Below are 16,913 nucleotides of genomic sequence, written 5' to 3'. Positions count from 1 at the left end.
AAACTTACATAAAATACAAAAGCTGCTAAATATAATATTTAATATGCTCCAGATGTCTAAGCAATTTCTGGCTGCTGGTTAAAAATCCAATTAGAATTGATACCTTGGAGATTTGTTTAATGAACCCCAACAAACTGAGATATTTATCTCACTGTCATCGTAATCAACTACTTTAAAATCACTTTTTAACAGAAAAGAATGCAGAATAATTTTCATTTGAATAACGGGAGTTACATTTTCCTTAAAGCTTACATTTTCCTTAAAGCTAGCAAAACCCTCAATAGATGATATTGCAGATTGATAACAGATTTTTTTTTAAAAAAGCAACAAGTTGTAGTGTATGAATCTTTTGTTCGCACGCTACAAATGATTTCCTCACTGCTTGGCTGAGAATTCGCATATTACAATTAGCATTAAAAGTCAAAAAGATGTGGAAGAGTAGCTCTGTAATGACCGTAATGTCAGGCAGCTTCAGAAATCTCTTACAGCAAAATCGGAATGATTAATATTTCAGTGATTTTTTTCACAATTTTAACCATGTTTTCAGGTACCCAAAATTGAAATGTTATCTATGTTTTAAGTTTATTTAATAGTGTCACAAGTAGGCTTCCATTAACATTGCATGAAGCTACTGCGAAAATCCCTTGTCGTCACACTCCGGCGCCTGTTCGGGTACACCGAGGGAGAATTTAGCATGGCTAATGCACCTAAGCAGCACATCGTTCAGGCTGTGGGCAGAAAACGGAGCACCCGGAGGAAACCCATGCAAACACGGGGAGAACGTGCGGATTCTACACAGACAGTGACCCAAGCCAGGAATCGAATCCTGGTCCCTGGCACTATGAGGCAGCAGTGCTAACCACTGTGCCATCATGTCACTTCTATCTTTCTATCTTTCCTTCAATTTAGAAACTGGATGAAATAAAACTTGGGATCATTTTCACTTTTGTTGAATGAGTGATAAACTAGTGAAGTGGGTTGTACAACTTTGATGAAACCCATCTGACTTTTATTCCATTTGTTTAAACAGAGATGAAAGTTGATGGACCCAATCCATTTTCCAGTTTTATCACCTAGGTGAAAGTTGCCCTCAATATCAGTAGGATTATATATAACAGAATTCTTTTTTAGGAAAGTAGTAACTTCTCAAGAGAAATAAGGGAAGGGCAATAAATACTGTCCTTGACTTCAATGCCCACATTTCATAAACACAATTTTAAAAAATGTTACAAGTACTCTTAAATCGGCCTCGCAGGTGGAGGATGCGGTCAAGAAGGCGTACGGCGTACTAGCCTTCATTAATCGAGGGATTGAGTTTAGGAGTCGGGAGATAATGCTGCAGCTTTATAGGACCCTGGTTAGACCCCACTTGGAGTACTGCGCGCAGTTCTGGTCACCTCATTACAGGAAAGATGTTGAAGCCATTGAAAGGGTGCAGAGGAGATTTACAAGGATGTTGCCTGGATTGGGGGGCATACCTTATGAGGATAGGTTGAGGGAGCTTGGTCTCTTCTCCCTGGAGAGACGAAGGATGAGAGGTGACCTGATAGAGGTTTACAAGATGTTGAGAGGTCTGGATAGGGTAGACTCTCAGAGGCTATTTCCAAGGGCTGAAATGGTTGCTACGAGAGGACACAGGTTTAAGGTGCTGGGGGGTAGGTACAGAGGAGATGTCAGGGGTAAGTTTTTCACTCAGAGGGTGGTGGGTGAGTGGAATCGGCTGACGTCGGTGGTGGTGGAGGCAAACTCGTTGGGGTCTTTTAAGAGACTTCTGGATGAGTACATGGGATTTAATGGGATTGAGGGCTATAGATAGGCCGAGAGGTAGGGATATGATCGGCGCAACTTGTGGGCCGAAGGGCCTGTTTGTGCTGTGGCTTTCTATGTTCTATGTACAACTTGCAATTCCAGACTTCTGTCAGAGTGATCATAGTAGACCCCTACAGGAAAAAGTAAATGCTAAGTAGGACATAGAAAGGCAAAGGAAATCGTGAGCTGTTAAGCTGTTCATTCAAAAAGAATGATCATGATTTGTTGCCCCTTCCTAATTGCCCTTGAACTATGTGGCTTGGTCAGCCATTTCAGAGGACATTTTTTCAGAGTCAATCACATTTTTGTGGGATCTGGTGTCACATGTAGGCCAGGCCAGGTAAGGATGGCAGATTTCCTCCCCTCCCCTAAAGGGAGCGAACCAGATGGGTTTTTTCATGGTCATCATTGGATTTGTAATTTCAGATTTTTATTGAATTTAAATTTCACCATCTGCCATGGTGGGATTTCAATGTGGCTTTCCAGAGGATTACCCTGGATCCCTGGATTACGAGTCTGGTGACAATGTAAAAACCTATCTTGTTTGCTGAAGTCCTTTAGGGAAGGAAATCTTCTGTCCTTACTTGGTCTGGCTGACATGAGACTCCAGACCCACAGCAATGTGGTTGACTCTTAAATGGCCTTGCAAGCCATTCATGGCAATTAGGGATAGGCAACAAAGGCTGGCCCAGCCAGCAATGTCCCTATCCCATGAATGAAAAAAAAAGTTGTGTAGCATCCATATTTACAGTGTTACAGATACCATTTTGAAAAAATAGTCAGTTTATTTCTGGAGTTAGCACATCAAACATTAGAAACGTGTACTGCAAGTATGCAGAGTAGGCAGATTGTGACGTCAGTCTATGTGCAGGGCTAATTTGACGCTAGCTGTATCATTTTCCTGATGTAGCTAACACCCTCTCTTAACCTCACACAGCTGAATATGTAAGCTGCAGCAGGAAAGAATACCAGCCAACACCATTGAAAGAGATCATAAGCCAATTTCAAGTTAGTTACTGGTTGATTTATAGCGGTTCCTGCTAGGTTTGCGGTGAGTTTTCAACTGTTATTAAAAATTGCTCAAGTCGACAGTGGGTGGTGTTGCGCTGAGCGAAAGCCTTGCTTCTCCCTTCGAGGGTTCTACTCAGATCACTTGCTCCCACTGGCCATGGATGCTGGAGTGTCTATTCCTCCTGGGCTGTAGCATGACAGGAGGATTAGCAGAGGTGACACTAAGGAGGGCAAACTGTCCACGGAGGAGAGGACTCTCAATGGGAGGCCTTACCCAAATAGGGTCTTCAGAGGGTATTTATTTTACCTCAACCTCAGCAAGGCAGTGTGGGCAATGTCTCCATTTGATGAAGGGAGTGCTTAGTGAAATCTGTCAGGAGAGAGGAGTACATTGCATTCTCTCTGGTCAGAAAGAATCAGGCAGTGTGTGGATATGTTTTCGCCAGGATAGGTAGCCCATAGTGCAGGGTGTCACCAACTGCACATAAATGCTGAGGTCTATCGCAACCACAAAAGGGCAGTTGGTGGGTGACGATGTTCAGTGCATCATACAGGTGAATGTCTGGTATCCTGGCAATGAAGTCTTTCTTATGCACCATTCCTTTGCATCATCAGTCTGTTGTCCCACTATCCTCCCAATTAATGTGAGAAACTGTCTTCAGAAGGCCTGATCTGCAGAAAGGCAGATTCAGAGTTGTGCCCTTTATCATAAGGAAAGCTTTTGTTAACATGCTCCAGAGCAGTGGTGGGAAAGCTGTGACCCACAGGCCACACGCAGCCCACCTGGGTTCTGAGTGCGGCCCACAATGCATTTTGTTGACCATTGCCCACACGCAGAGTTACCTCATTCTGTTGATTTCTGTCTGCATAATTATTTTTCTATCAGTATGACTGAAGTGATACTTCGCGTAGAACAGGGACAAGTGGTGAGGTGCGTGCTGATTGCACACATTGACCATGAGAGCCATGCTCTCCCTCTGCTTCCAAAGTGTAAATATTTCTTTTGTTTTTACCATTTGAAGTTGATGATAATTCTATTATTACATAAGTAATTAAGCATTTTCTATAACTCATTTATGAAATATTCGGTGTGTATTAATTGTATTTAATCCTATTCACAGGGTCATGGCTAGTGAGCAAGCTTGATTTCGAACTTGTGGCCCATTGAAATGAAGGGGGTGGGCACTCATTCAGCCCACTCACAGGCCTAGGCCATCCATCACCGCTCCAGACAACTGGTGTGACCAGTGACAGAAATGGTCAGCTTCAGCGTCAAAGCTGCCTCCAACTTGCAACATGCTTGTTACAATTCAGATTTATGGAGAATCGTGATGTCAAGCCTGTTTCAAGAACATCCATAGGCATTACTGTTTGACTGAAGTTTGGTACTATGCAAGCCAAAGAGACTGTTTGCTCCACAGTTGGCTTGAGAAGGCAGCACCTTGTGAGGATGTTAGTAGACCAATAGTGGCAGTGGGAGAGACAGGAGATTAAACTCCAGATTACATCCAACCTAATTTGGCATCCCTAATGGAGACTGCAGCCTGGAGTAAAAACCCTCCTCACAACCAATGGATACAGTACCACCGCGCATAAATTATTCACCTAGTCGGTGCCAGTTGTTATCTTTTCCAATAGTGCTTCCCCTTAATGCAACTTCCGACTCTAACTTGTAACTTCTTGTACGTAATTCCCCAGCAGAACAGATCAGTGTCCTGTGTATAGGTTGAGTTTCAGTGGGAGTCCCTGAATTTCAGGTGTCCCTCTGCCAAGAAGACTCTATACCAGATTTAATCATGACTGCTGCTAATATAGACAGTTGGTTCTGCACACCTTCAGGTTTACCATGGGGTGTATTTCCCCCGAGATAAGTTTTGCCACCAGACGTGGCTGTGGTGAGGTTTTCACCTCTCCAGTCTTAGTGCGATCTGACTAACCCCAGGTCAGGGCTTATTAAAACTGCAACTCCCCTTCAACACTACCAGGCAGAAAAGTTGGGCTGAACTATAGTTGGATGTGTGACAGAAGAAGACGGAGTCATAATTAAAGAGGAAAAAAGTGCCTCACGGATATTGGGAGAGAAATTTATTACCCATTATGTTTGGCTTGTGCCCATTTAGATCTTCTTGTGAGTCAGCCAAGATCTTGTGCTCAAGTGTCTGGAATGGAACTTGAGCTTTTTGAATTGATTTGATTTGATGTATTATTGTCACATGTTTTAGTATACAGTGAAAAGTATTATTTCTTGCGCTATATGAAGCATACCATATATAGCGAAGGAAATGAGAGAGTGCAGAATGTAGTGTTACAATCATAGCTAGGGTGTAGAAAAAGATCAACTTAATGCAAGGTAGGTCCATTCAAAGGTCTGATGGCAGCAGGGAAGAAGCTGTTTTTGAGTCGGTTGATATATGTGACCTCAGACTTTTGTATCTTTTTTCCAATAGAAGAAGGTGGAAGAAAGTATGTCCGGGGTGTGCGGGGTCCTTGATTATGCAGTCTGCTTTTCTGAGGCAATGAAAAGTGTAGACAGAATCAATGGATGGGAGGCTGGTTTGCATGATGGATTGGGCTACATTCAGGACCTTTTGTAGTCCTTGCAGTCTTGGACAGAGCAAAAGCCATACCAAACTGTGATACAATCAGAAAGAATGCTTTCTATGGTGCATCTGTAGAAGTTGGTGAGAATCGTAGTTGTCATATCAAATTTTCTTAGTCTCCTGAGAAAGCAGAGGCGTTGGTGGGCTTTATAAACCCTTTTGGAAGAGACGTTCTTTCACTGTTTATGTTGGATATCCTTGCCTTGACAACTTCTTCATTATTCAAAGCTATGCGGCTGTTGATAGCACTCATTTGCCATCGACCACTTGTCAAGAGATTTGGATTATTCCTTTTTTTGGGAGGTGGTAGATGGCGAGTGCTGTTGCGAGTCTGAAGGCTGGTCCTCTTTTACCTTATCTTGCGCAGCTTGTCTTCAAGCACAGAATCTGCCAGTTTGCGTGTATTCAGTTGAGAGCCCTTCCATCTCAGAGGATTTGGAAAAAGAAACTCCAATTTTGGTCCACAGATGAGAATCCAGCTGTTGAAATGATTGCAGCTGCCTATTAAAATTGTTGTCTTCTGTATGTGCTCTACTTTAGTCAGTAAGCAGGAGATTGCTCAGAATAGATAGCTCAGGTCCATTCCAATATGGAACAGAAACGCACATACAAAAACATCAGCAAGAACAGTACTTGGATGATAAAAATTGCATCTCAGCCTGAATTTCGACCCAAATGTTCTAATAATTCCTTAGGCGAAAAGGGACAAAATTAGGATATATTGAAGTAAAACATATTGAGAGTTTGGCTTGAATTTTAAGATTTTCTTGGTTAGAGCAGTAACATTGAGTATTTCAATTTTATGGTCGCACCTTGTAAGATTTGCCTCAAAAAGAGCTATTATTACCTTAAGAGAGTTCCTCAAAAGAACTGATTAGCCTCAACATTTTGGGCCACATAATCTGCTCACCATCTTGAGGGATGGCTGAAACAGGTGGAAGAGATAGTTACACATAGTGGAGGAATAAGGGCAGAAACTGCTGATTGGCCAGGCTGTTGTGTTGGCAGTAGGTCAGTATATTCAAGGATGTTAACATTCTTGTTGTTGATCGGTTGGCTGTGCAGAATGCATGATAATGTATTTCTAGAGTAAGAGCAGCAAGATGTCAGTGGCAAATAGATTGCTGTCTTGGTGGACAGGCTAGTGTTGGTAGATATCCATGACCTCCCTGACTCCTCTCAGAATTAATAACGATCACAGACTTATCTCAGCCATCATGCTATGGCATGCAATATGGATTTGGAAGGTGCTGTTGAAGAAGCCTTGATGAGCTGCTGCAGTGCATCTTGTAGATGGTAAACACTGCTGCGCATGTGCATTGGTTGTGAAGGAAATTAATGCTTAAGCTGGTGGATGGGGTGCCAATCAAGTGAGCTACTTTGCCCTGGGTGGTGTGAAGCTTCGAGTGTTGTTGGAGCTGCACCCATCCAGGCAAGTGGAGAGTATTCCGTCACACTCCTGGCTTGTGCCTTGTAGATGGTGGACAGGTTTTGGGGAGTTAGGAGGTGTGTTACCTGCCACAGAAGTACCAGCTTCTGACCTAATCTCGTAGTCATAGTATTTATATGGCTGGTCCGGTTCAGTTTCTAGTCAACGGTAATCCCCAGGATGTTGATAGTGGGAGATCCAGTGACGGTAATGACTTTGAATGCCAAGAGGAGATGGTTAAACTCTCTGTTGATGGTGATAATCATTGCTTGGCACTTGTGTAACACGAATGTTACTTTCTGCTTATGAACTTAAGGCTGAATGGTGTCCAGGTCCTGCACCATGTGACAAAGAACAAAGAAAATTACCGCACAGGAACAGGCCCTATGGCCCTCCAAGCCTGCACCGACCATGCTGCCTATCTGAACTAAAACCCCCTACTCTTCTGGGGACCATATCCCTCTATTCCCATCCTCTTCATGTATTTGTCAAGCTGTCCCTTAAAAGTCACTATCGTATCTGCTTCCACTACCTCCCCCGGTAGCAAGTTCCAGACACACAGCACCCTCTGTGTAAAAAACTTGCCTCATACATCTCCTTTAAACCTTGCCCCTTAAACCTATGCCCCCTAGTAATTGACTCTTCCACCCTGGGACAAAGCTTCTGACTATTCACTCTGTCCATGCCCCTCATAATCTTGTAGACTTCTATCAGGTCGCTCCTCAACCTCTGTCGTTCCAGTGAGAAGAAACCAAGTTTCTCCAACCTCTCCCCATAGCTAATGCCCTCCATACCAGGCAACATCCTGGTAAATCTTTTCTGTACCCTGTCCAAAGCCTCCACATCCTTCTGGTAGTGCGGTAACCAGAATTGAACACTCTATTCTAAGTGGGGCCTAACTAAGATTCTATAAAGCTGCAACATGACTTGCCAATTTTTAAACTCAATACCACGGCCGATGAAGGCAAGCATGCCGTATGCCTTCTTGACTACCTTCTTCACCTGCATTGCCATTTTCAGTGACCTGTGTACCTGTATACCCAGATCCCTCTGCCTATCAATACTCTTAAGGGCTCTGCCATTTATTGTAGATGTCCCATCTGTATTAGACCTTCCAAAATACATTTCCTCACATTTGTCCAGATTAAACTCCATCTGCCATCTTTCCGCCCAAGCCTCTAGCTGATTTATATCCTGCTGTATCCTCTGACGGTCCTCATCACTATCCGCAATTCCACCAACCTTTGTATCATCCGCAAACTTACTAATAAAACCAGTTACATTTTCCTCCAAATCATTTATATATATATTACAAACAGCAAAGGTCCCAGCACTGATCCCTGAGGAATGCCACTTGTCACAGCCTTCCATTAAGAAATGCACCGTTCCACTGCTACCTTCTGTCTTCTATGACTGAGCCAGTTCTGCATCCATCTTGCCAGCTCACCCCTGATCCCGTGCGACTTCACCTTCTGTACCAGGACCTTGTCAAAGGCCTTACTATGTAGACAAAGGCCTTGTCCATGTAGACAACATCCATTGCCTTACCCGCAATCATCTTCGTCACTTCCTCGAAAAACTCGATCAAGCTAGTGAGACACGACCTCCCCTTCACAAAACCATGTTGCCTCTCGCTAATACATCCACATATTTCCAATTGGGAATAAATCCTGTCTCGAAGGATCCTCTCCAATAATCACTGACGTAAGGCTCACCGGCCTGTAATTACCTGGATTATCCTTGCTACCCTTTTTAAACTAAGGAACAACGTTGGCTATTCTCCAATACCCTGGGACCTCCCCTGTAGCCAATGAGGATACAAAGATTTCTCTCAAGGCCCCAGCAATTTCCTCCCTTGCCTCTCTCAGTATTCTGGAGTATATCCCATCAGGCCCTGGGGACTTGTCTATCTTAATGTTTCTCAAGAATGCCAATACCTCCTCCTTTTTGATCTCAACATGACCCAACCTAACTGCACACCCTTCCCCAGACTCATCATCCACCAAGTCCTTCTCGTTGGTGAATACTGACGCAAAGTACTCATTTATTACCCCGCCCGTTTCCTCTGGCTTCATGCATAGATTCCCTCCGCTGTCCTCGAGTGGGCCAACCCTCTCCCTGGCTACCCTCTTGCTCTTTATATATGTATAAAAAGCCTTGGGATTTTCCTTAATCCTGCTGGCCAATGACTTTTTGTGACCCCTTTTACTCCTTGCTTAAATTTCTTTCTACTTTCCTTGTATTCCACACTTGCTTCGTGTGTTCCCAGCCTCCGAGCCTTGATAAATGCTTCCTTTTTCTCTTTGACTAGGCTCACAATATCTCTCGTTATCCAAGGTTCTCAAAACTTGCCATACTTATCCTTCATCCTTACAAGAATGTGCAGTCCTGAATTCCTATCAACTTACACTTGAAAGCCTCCCACATGCCAGATGTTGATTTGCCCTCAAACATCTGCCCCCAATCTACATTTTTCAGTTCCTGCCTAATATTGTTGTAATTAGCCTCCCCCAGTTTAGCACCTTCACCTGAGGACTACACTTATCTTTATCCATCAGTACCTTAAAGCTTACTGAATTGTGATCATTGTTCCCGAACTGCTCCCCTACTGAAACATCGATCACCTGGCCAGGCTCATTCCCCAATACCAGGTCCAGTACGGCCCCTTCCCTAGTTGGATTATCTACATTATGTTTCAAGAAGCCCTCCTGGATGCTCCTTACAAACTCTGTCCCATCCATGCCCTTAGCACTAAGCGAGTCCCAGTCAATATAGGGGAAGTTAAAATCTCCCACCACAACAACCTTGTTACTTTTACACCTTGCCAAAACCTGCCTACATATCTGTTCCTCTATCTCCCGCTGGCTGTTGGGCGGCCTATAGTAAGTCCCCAACATTGTGACTATATCCTTCCTATTCCTGAGCTCTACCCATATTGCCTCATTGTATGAGCTCTCCGAGGTGTCCTCCCGCAGTACAGCTGTGATATTCTCCTTAACCAGTAGTGCAACACCCCCACTCCTTTTACATCCCCCTCTATCCTGCTAAGCTGCCAATCTTGTCCTTCCCTTAACCAAGTCTCTGTAATGGCAACAACATCATAGTTCCAAGTACTAATCCAAGCTTTAAGTTCATCTGCCTTACCTATTACACTTCTCACATTGAAACAAATGCACTTCAGTCCACCAGACCCTCTTTGATTAGCAAGCACACCCTGCCTGCTCTTTCTCTGAGTCTTACTGGCCCTACTGTCTAGTCCTCCTTCAGTTAATTCACCTTTGCTTTGGTTCCTACCCCCCCTGCCAAACTAGTTTAAATCCTCCCGTGTGACACTAGCAAATCTCCCGGCCAGAATATTTATACCCCTCCAGTTTAGACATGACTGCTTCAGTATCTGAGGAGTCACAAATGGTGTTGAGCATTGTGCAATCATCAACGAACATCCCCATTTCTGACCTTATGATGGAGGGAAGATCATTGATGAAGCAGATGAAGATGATTGATCCTAGGACACTATCCTGAGGAGCTCCTGCAGTGATGTCCTTGGTCAGAGATGATTGACTTCCAACAATCACAACCATCTATGTTTGTGCTAGGTATGACCCCAAAGAATAGATTCCCACTGACTTCAGTTCTGCTAAGGCTCCTTGATGCCACACTTGCACAAACATGGTCTTAATGTCAAGGGCAGCCACTCTCACTTCACTTCTTGAATTCAGTTCTTTTGTCCATTCTTGAACCAAGGCTGTAATAAGGTCAGGAGCTGAGGGGTCCTGACGGAACCCAAACTGAGCGTCATTCAGCAAGTTATTATTGAGCAAGTGTCACTTGATATCACTCTCAACGACCCTTTCCATCACTCTGCTGATGATTTCTGGCATGATGGAACTGCAGACAATTTCTGATTTGGCCTGACAGCAAGATTTAGGATTGGGATTCTGGAATGCTCCTTGGCCTTTCCATGAAACATGCTGATTTAATTCCTACTGTCCACAAAAACCTATCCAAGTCTTACACAGTCTGCTAGATTAAAAAAATGGAGTAAAGTGGTCTTGAACACTGTATCTCACTGTCTTTCTCCACTCAAACATCCGTGTAACCCCATTTACATCTATAGCTTTATTTATTTAATTGTTGGGGAAACAAACTTACTTGTTTATTTATTTTATTCACTTATGGGCCATGGGCAGTGCTGGCTGGGCCAGCATTTATTGCCCATCCCCAACTGTCCTCCATTTCAGAGGGCAGCTGACAGTCAACAACATTGCTGTGGCTCTGCAGACCAGACCAGGTGAAGACAGCAGATTTCCTTCCCTATAGGACATTAGTGACCCAGATGAGTTTTTCCTCGACAATTATTTCATTGTCATCAGTAGATTCTTAAGTCCAGATATATTTATTGAATTCAATCTGCCGTAGTGGGATTTGAACCTGGGTCCCCAGAACATGAGCTGAGTTTCTGGATTAATAGTCTAGCGATAATACCAGGAGGCAATAACCTCCCCTGCCTACCTTCAATAAGTAAAGAAACCACTATCAATGTACCCATTTGTTTCATGGAATCAATTCTGTAAAACTTACTTCACTGTCATTGAAAACATATCTGACCAAAACATTTAAAATGTTTTGAATAGAAATAAGCATCTCTCCCCTACTTAGCCGAAAGCCCAGATAACAATACGAGCCTTCAAATCACTGAGCAACACCACAAGAGATACAATCGCTTTCCTAAGTTTATATACAGTTAACTAATTTCCCATGATTTATTAGATGTGCTATAAGATTTTATATCTTTTTGCTGTACAATATCTTCAGCTGTACTGTTTGAGGGAGCTGAAAGTTCGATGCTGGGAATGTTATCAGAGCAGCACCGCTCTCTGCTACACCCTGACTGGAAGGGCAGTGCTTTCTGCAGGAGAGCAGAAACAGTTCCAAGGAAAGTCCAGGCCCCTGTCGCGTTGCAATCCATCACAGAGCCAAGCTGTCAACACTGGCCAAATCCCAGATGTACAATTATCAGTCATGATCCGTACACTTGAGACATTGCTTTGCCCCATAAACGCACTCTTGATTTTTTTTTTTGCCTGCTTACTGCCACACGTACTCCAAAAATTGGGGTGGTCGGCGAACAAAGAAACATTTTAAAATTTCATATCCACTGGCAGCCTGAGGCTGGCCTGGTCAACATGATTCTCGAAGGGGCCTTCAAATAGGTGGCTTGCATTTCTGCTCCAAAACAAGTAGAAGCCTTATTTCCAGTGCTAAATTAGGACCTTGCATGCAATCTTAGGATGGCAAGAGCATTTTGGTGCACCGTGGGGGAAGCATTCCAATTTAGCATAACCGCATCAACCATTTCGAACCCATAACTGCAGAACTATGTTCATAGAATCTATAGAATCCCTACAGTGCAGAAGGAGGCCATTCAGCCCATTGAGTCTGCACCAACTACAATCCCACCCAGGCCCTATTCCTATAACTCCTCATATTTATCCTTCTAGACCCCTGACACTCGGGTTAATTTAGCATGGCCAAACCACCTAACCTGCATAACTTTGGACTGCGAGGAAACCGGAGCACCCAGAGGAAACCCATGCAGACACAGGATGAATGTGCAAACTCCACACTGACAGTGACCCGAGGTTGGAATTGAACCCGGATCCCTGGCGCTGTGAGGCTGCAGTGCTAACCACAGTGCCACCATGCTGCCCCTTCTAATCTCTCCCAGAAATATCTTTGAGGCTCAACCTTCGAACAACAGCCCTGTTGAAATGTCAGTCACCCCCTCACCATTTCTGAGTGCGATCATCAATTTAGTCCCAACTTTGGATAGTTTCATCACCAACATGATAGAGACTGCTCAAGCTCACAGTACAATAATTCACTATGCCTGCCAATTCAATGCTGTGTCACTTTTTCAACTGTGGCAAAAAAAAATGAATTGAAATTTGAAACCTTATTAAGTCTTTGTTCAACATCTCTCAAATGATAATTTTTATTACCATGGTTGGTGAAAATATCGAGGATTATTTCCTACTGCACAAAAGGATGTAGAGTCATATAAAACTGTTAAGGAGAAAGATTTAAGAGGCCCACACACATGTTCTTTTATCAGTACCCTCGCAGTCAACACACAGTTCAAATGCTTGCCACTTAATCAAGCTGTCATTCTAAATTTTCGAGTTCTAAATCTCCGGCTCAGATGAAATGCTAATGTTTTATAATATAAGTGCATTTCTCATTTGCACTCTTTAACATCCTAAACTTTAATGGCACTATAATTAAAAGGGCATCACACTGCTCACATTTAGTTACTGAGTTTATTTCACTGGTGAGAAAGTGCTCCATAACTCACTCTTGACTACAGCATCATGAATAATGAGCCTTCATACTCGCGAAATAAACCTATCAGTTAACGGCCACCGATGTCAAGTCTTGAAGCTGGTGGTACTGTATTTCATCAGATTGCTGAGTTTCCAAAGGGACAAAAGCAGAATAACAGCTTATTGCAATTGTAAAATGCAACATTGTTTTCTTTAGCAAATAGCACCGGAAACTGTTTAATTTTGTCAGTTGATTTTAAATTGAAGTCTAATTGAATTCTACAACAACATCCAATCAGTGTAGTACAGTGCAAATCAAATTCCCACAATCAAATTATGCTGCAGTGACACAGGAAAGTAAAACATGTATCAATGTACTAACTCTGAGTAAAAGCTCAGCTCCAATCATATATCAAGGATAATTTAAAACACAATGCAATTTCTGAAGAACATACAGCAACAAATGTTCTTTAAAGGATCTACACAATAAAAGTTTAAGGTTTATTTATTAGTGTCACAAGTAGGCTTACATTAACACTGCATGAATTTACTGTGAAAATCCCTAGTTGCCACACTCCGGCGCCTATTCAGGTACACGGTGGGAGAATTTAGCACGGCCAATCCACCTAATCAGCACATCTTTCGGACTGTGGGAGGAAACAGGAGCACCTGGAGGAAGCCCACGCAGACATGGAGAACGTGCAGACTCTGCACAGACAGTGACCCAAGTCGGGAATCGAACCTGGGTCCCTGGCACTGTGAAGCAGCAGTGCTAACCTACTGTAAGAGCAAAGTTGATTTACTATGTGACAATATTTAGAGGAGTTGCTACACTCTTGTAAGAAGATCAAACATTACTCTGATTGTAACATACGGTTTGTTTACAGGAGCTGCTACACACCACCAAACTTAATAAGTCTGATATGATGCTTTAAACCCCACATGCATATTCCAGAGTTAATAACATAGGAACGTGTTTTGGGACCATGACTCACGTCAAGAGTTTGGACAGCTTGAATAAACTATTTAAGCCTTACCCTTTAGATTTCGGATATCATCTGAACCTCTGAATCTATAACTAATCTGAGGTAGACTTTATGTAGGAATTGTCCTGATCTCCTGCCAGAGCTTTAGCAGAAATCGGATGAGACCTTGGATGAAACAGACAATGGCTTGCACCATTTCTCTGGGGCTTCTGTAATCATCCATCAAAGATACAATTGGAGATCAGGAGGCCAGCCCCTGGAAAGACTGCCCCCTCTCTCTAGTTTTTTGATATGTATACACACAAGCACACACACACACTTTTATCTATTGTTATAACCGAGTGAACTGGCTCCCCTTCTATTCAGCTCCCTCAGTTCATCACAACATAGGTTTTAAAATTTATTTTCCCTAAAATGCTTTTTCCAATCCAAATGTATTAATTTATCAATAAGGAACCAATCAAACTAGGTTTTCTGGGGCAAGGAACGAGCAAGTTTATTAGTTATTAGACCCGAGAAAAATAATGGCCAGAATTCTCTGACCTCACCCGCGGCTTGGATTCTCCAGTCCCACTGCAGTGAATGGAGATTTGGCTGAGCGCCAAATTCTTTGCTCTCACTGGCAGCGGGGCAGATGACATCGGAGAATTCTGGCCAATAAAGACATAACACACACACATACAAAGATATCGGAAATAAGAAAGTTAGAGTCCAATAAAAACTTAAAATAATGTACGATGAAGCCCTTTGCTTGTCTTTGAGGAGCAAATTGTTGAACATTGTGGCCGTTTGAAGTTATTTGGCTTCCTGTAGAATTCTGGAGTTGACTTGGTTTAGGTGTACATTTTGATGAAGATACCCTTTTCGCTTGAGAAAGAGAGAGATCTTTACTGCTGTCTTCCAGTAATGTTTTCAAATTACTATGATGATGTTTCTTTCTCCACCTCCTGATTCTGCTTGGCAGAACTATTTTTAAAAATCCTGTCTGTATATTTTCAGGAAGAATTCCGATTAGCATGCCTTAATGTCATTGTTGCAGAACACTGATCCCATTTTTGTTATCTTTTTATCTCCAAACCTTTTGACACATTTCAAGATGGAAATCAATAGGTTAATTTTTCTTCCACTGGGGAATTTGAATGTTCGATTAGTATCCAGCTACTTAGCAGTTCCCATTGTCTTGATAGAACGGCAACTGATCAAAGTCCAGCACTTTGCATTTTCAATGCCTTCCTTTCAAAGACATGCTTGCTTGAACTGGGCATTGACATCCCCAATGTGAAATGCCATGGTCTGCAGTACAATTCATATATAAACTTTCCAGAGAAGTGGTCAACTTACTGTATCAGACATCAGGTGACTTGTGGCAGCTATTTTTAATCAGTGTCTTTTGTTGCTTTTTTTCAAAAAAAAAGGTCTTCTTTAAACAGTTCAATATGTCTGCTTGGCAGAACTAGTCTTTTTTAAAATCCTGTCTGTATATTCTCAGAATATATGTTTACTAGCGACGTTCTAGGTAGATCGCACTCAGGCACAGCTTTCCACCATCATGCCACTATGTGCAATATATTTATGGTTGTTAAGAAGATAAATAAATAAATATATGTTTATCAGGCGCCATGAATGTGATATCCTGCAGAGTGAGGGTGATACACTGATATTACATTCTCTTTTGCAGTAAGCTTAAAATAAAAAGTGACTTTTTTTTAAAAATGGCTAGTTTTCATCTTTGCTACCAAGACTCAATGGGGTGACAATCGGTCCATAATAACCAAGTGATCCATTCTATCAGGTTACCATCCAGGTGATGAAGGTAAGAATTTTCTCCACTCCCAATTCAGGATATAACAACATAGAATTTGTTAACTAGAATTAAAATAAATCAAGGAATGTTTTTAGTGAATTAATGCAAGTTATTTATTATCGAATAGGCATGGTAAATGATATTTTTAGTAACTCAGTTAATCTGTTGCTTAAGTATCTATATTATTTATAACATACTTGAAATATGTGCTTTAATTTTTTATACAATTTCATGCTCATTGGAGCAAGAAAATGTTCAAAAACAAAAAATCTGCAAAAAGACAATATTCATTAAATTACATTGTTTCAAATGTGTTAGCTTTTATTACATAGCTCACAGAAGAAAAATATTAAAAATAAATATTGTTAGCCATTGTTATTAAATTAGAAGGGCTTTTTCTCAGACATTTTTACGTATTAATAATGGACAGAATTTTGATAAAATGAGCTCAGACTGTGGCGATAAATATCTCTCTACAATCCAAGCATTCACCACTTTAATAGCTATTGCTCTGTAAAAGCTCATATGTGATGACCCTGCCTGTCAGTTGCTTCTGGGTATTAGTATCACACCGCCTTTGAAGTTCCTCAGAACCATTAGGACGTATCACCTTGTTCTGTACTTTGAGCTCGGAGAAGTCTGTGACTTTTAATGATCAAGGCAATAGGCCCCAGACAGACAGCTATGTGTGAGAGCTGATTACCCAGTTGCTCCAACTGTGGTGAGAAGGTTTAGTTTCTTTAGCAACATGAGGGAAGAACGGAAATGAAGCATGGGCGTACAGTGCGGCTTTTAGTCTTTGCTGATCCTGTAGATAAGGACCTCACAAATGTTAGCAAAGGTTCTACACCTGCACTAACCCAAGGACAAAAAGGTTTTTGCGCAGTTCAGGGGTAGGTGGAAGTGAAGTGGTAGGCAGTGGGAGTTCAAGAGAAAGTAATCTTTCGAACC

This window comes from Mustelus asterias, chromosome 7 (assembly GCF_964213995.1).
Source record: "Mustelus asterias chromosome 7, sMusAst1.hap1.1, whole genome shotgun sequence".
Taxonomy (NCBI): Eukaryota; Metazoa; Chordata; class Chondrichthyes; order Carcharhiniformes; family Triakidae; genus Mustelus; species Mustelus asterias.
Note: the sequence above shows the minus strand (reverse complement) of the source record.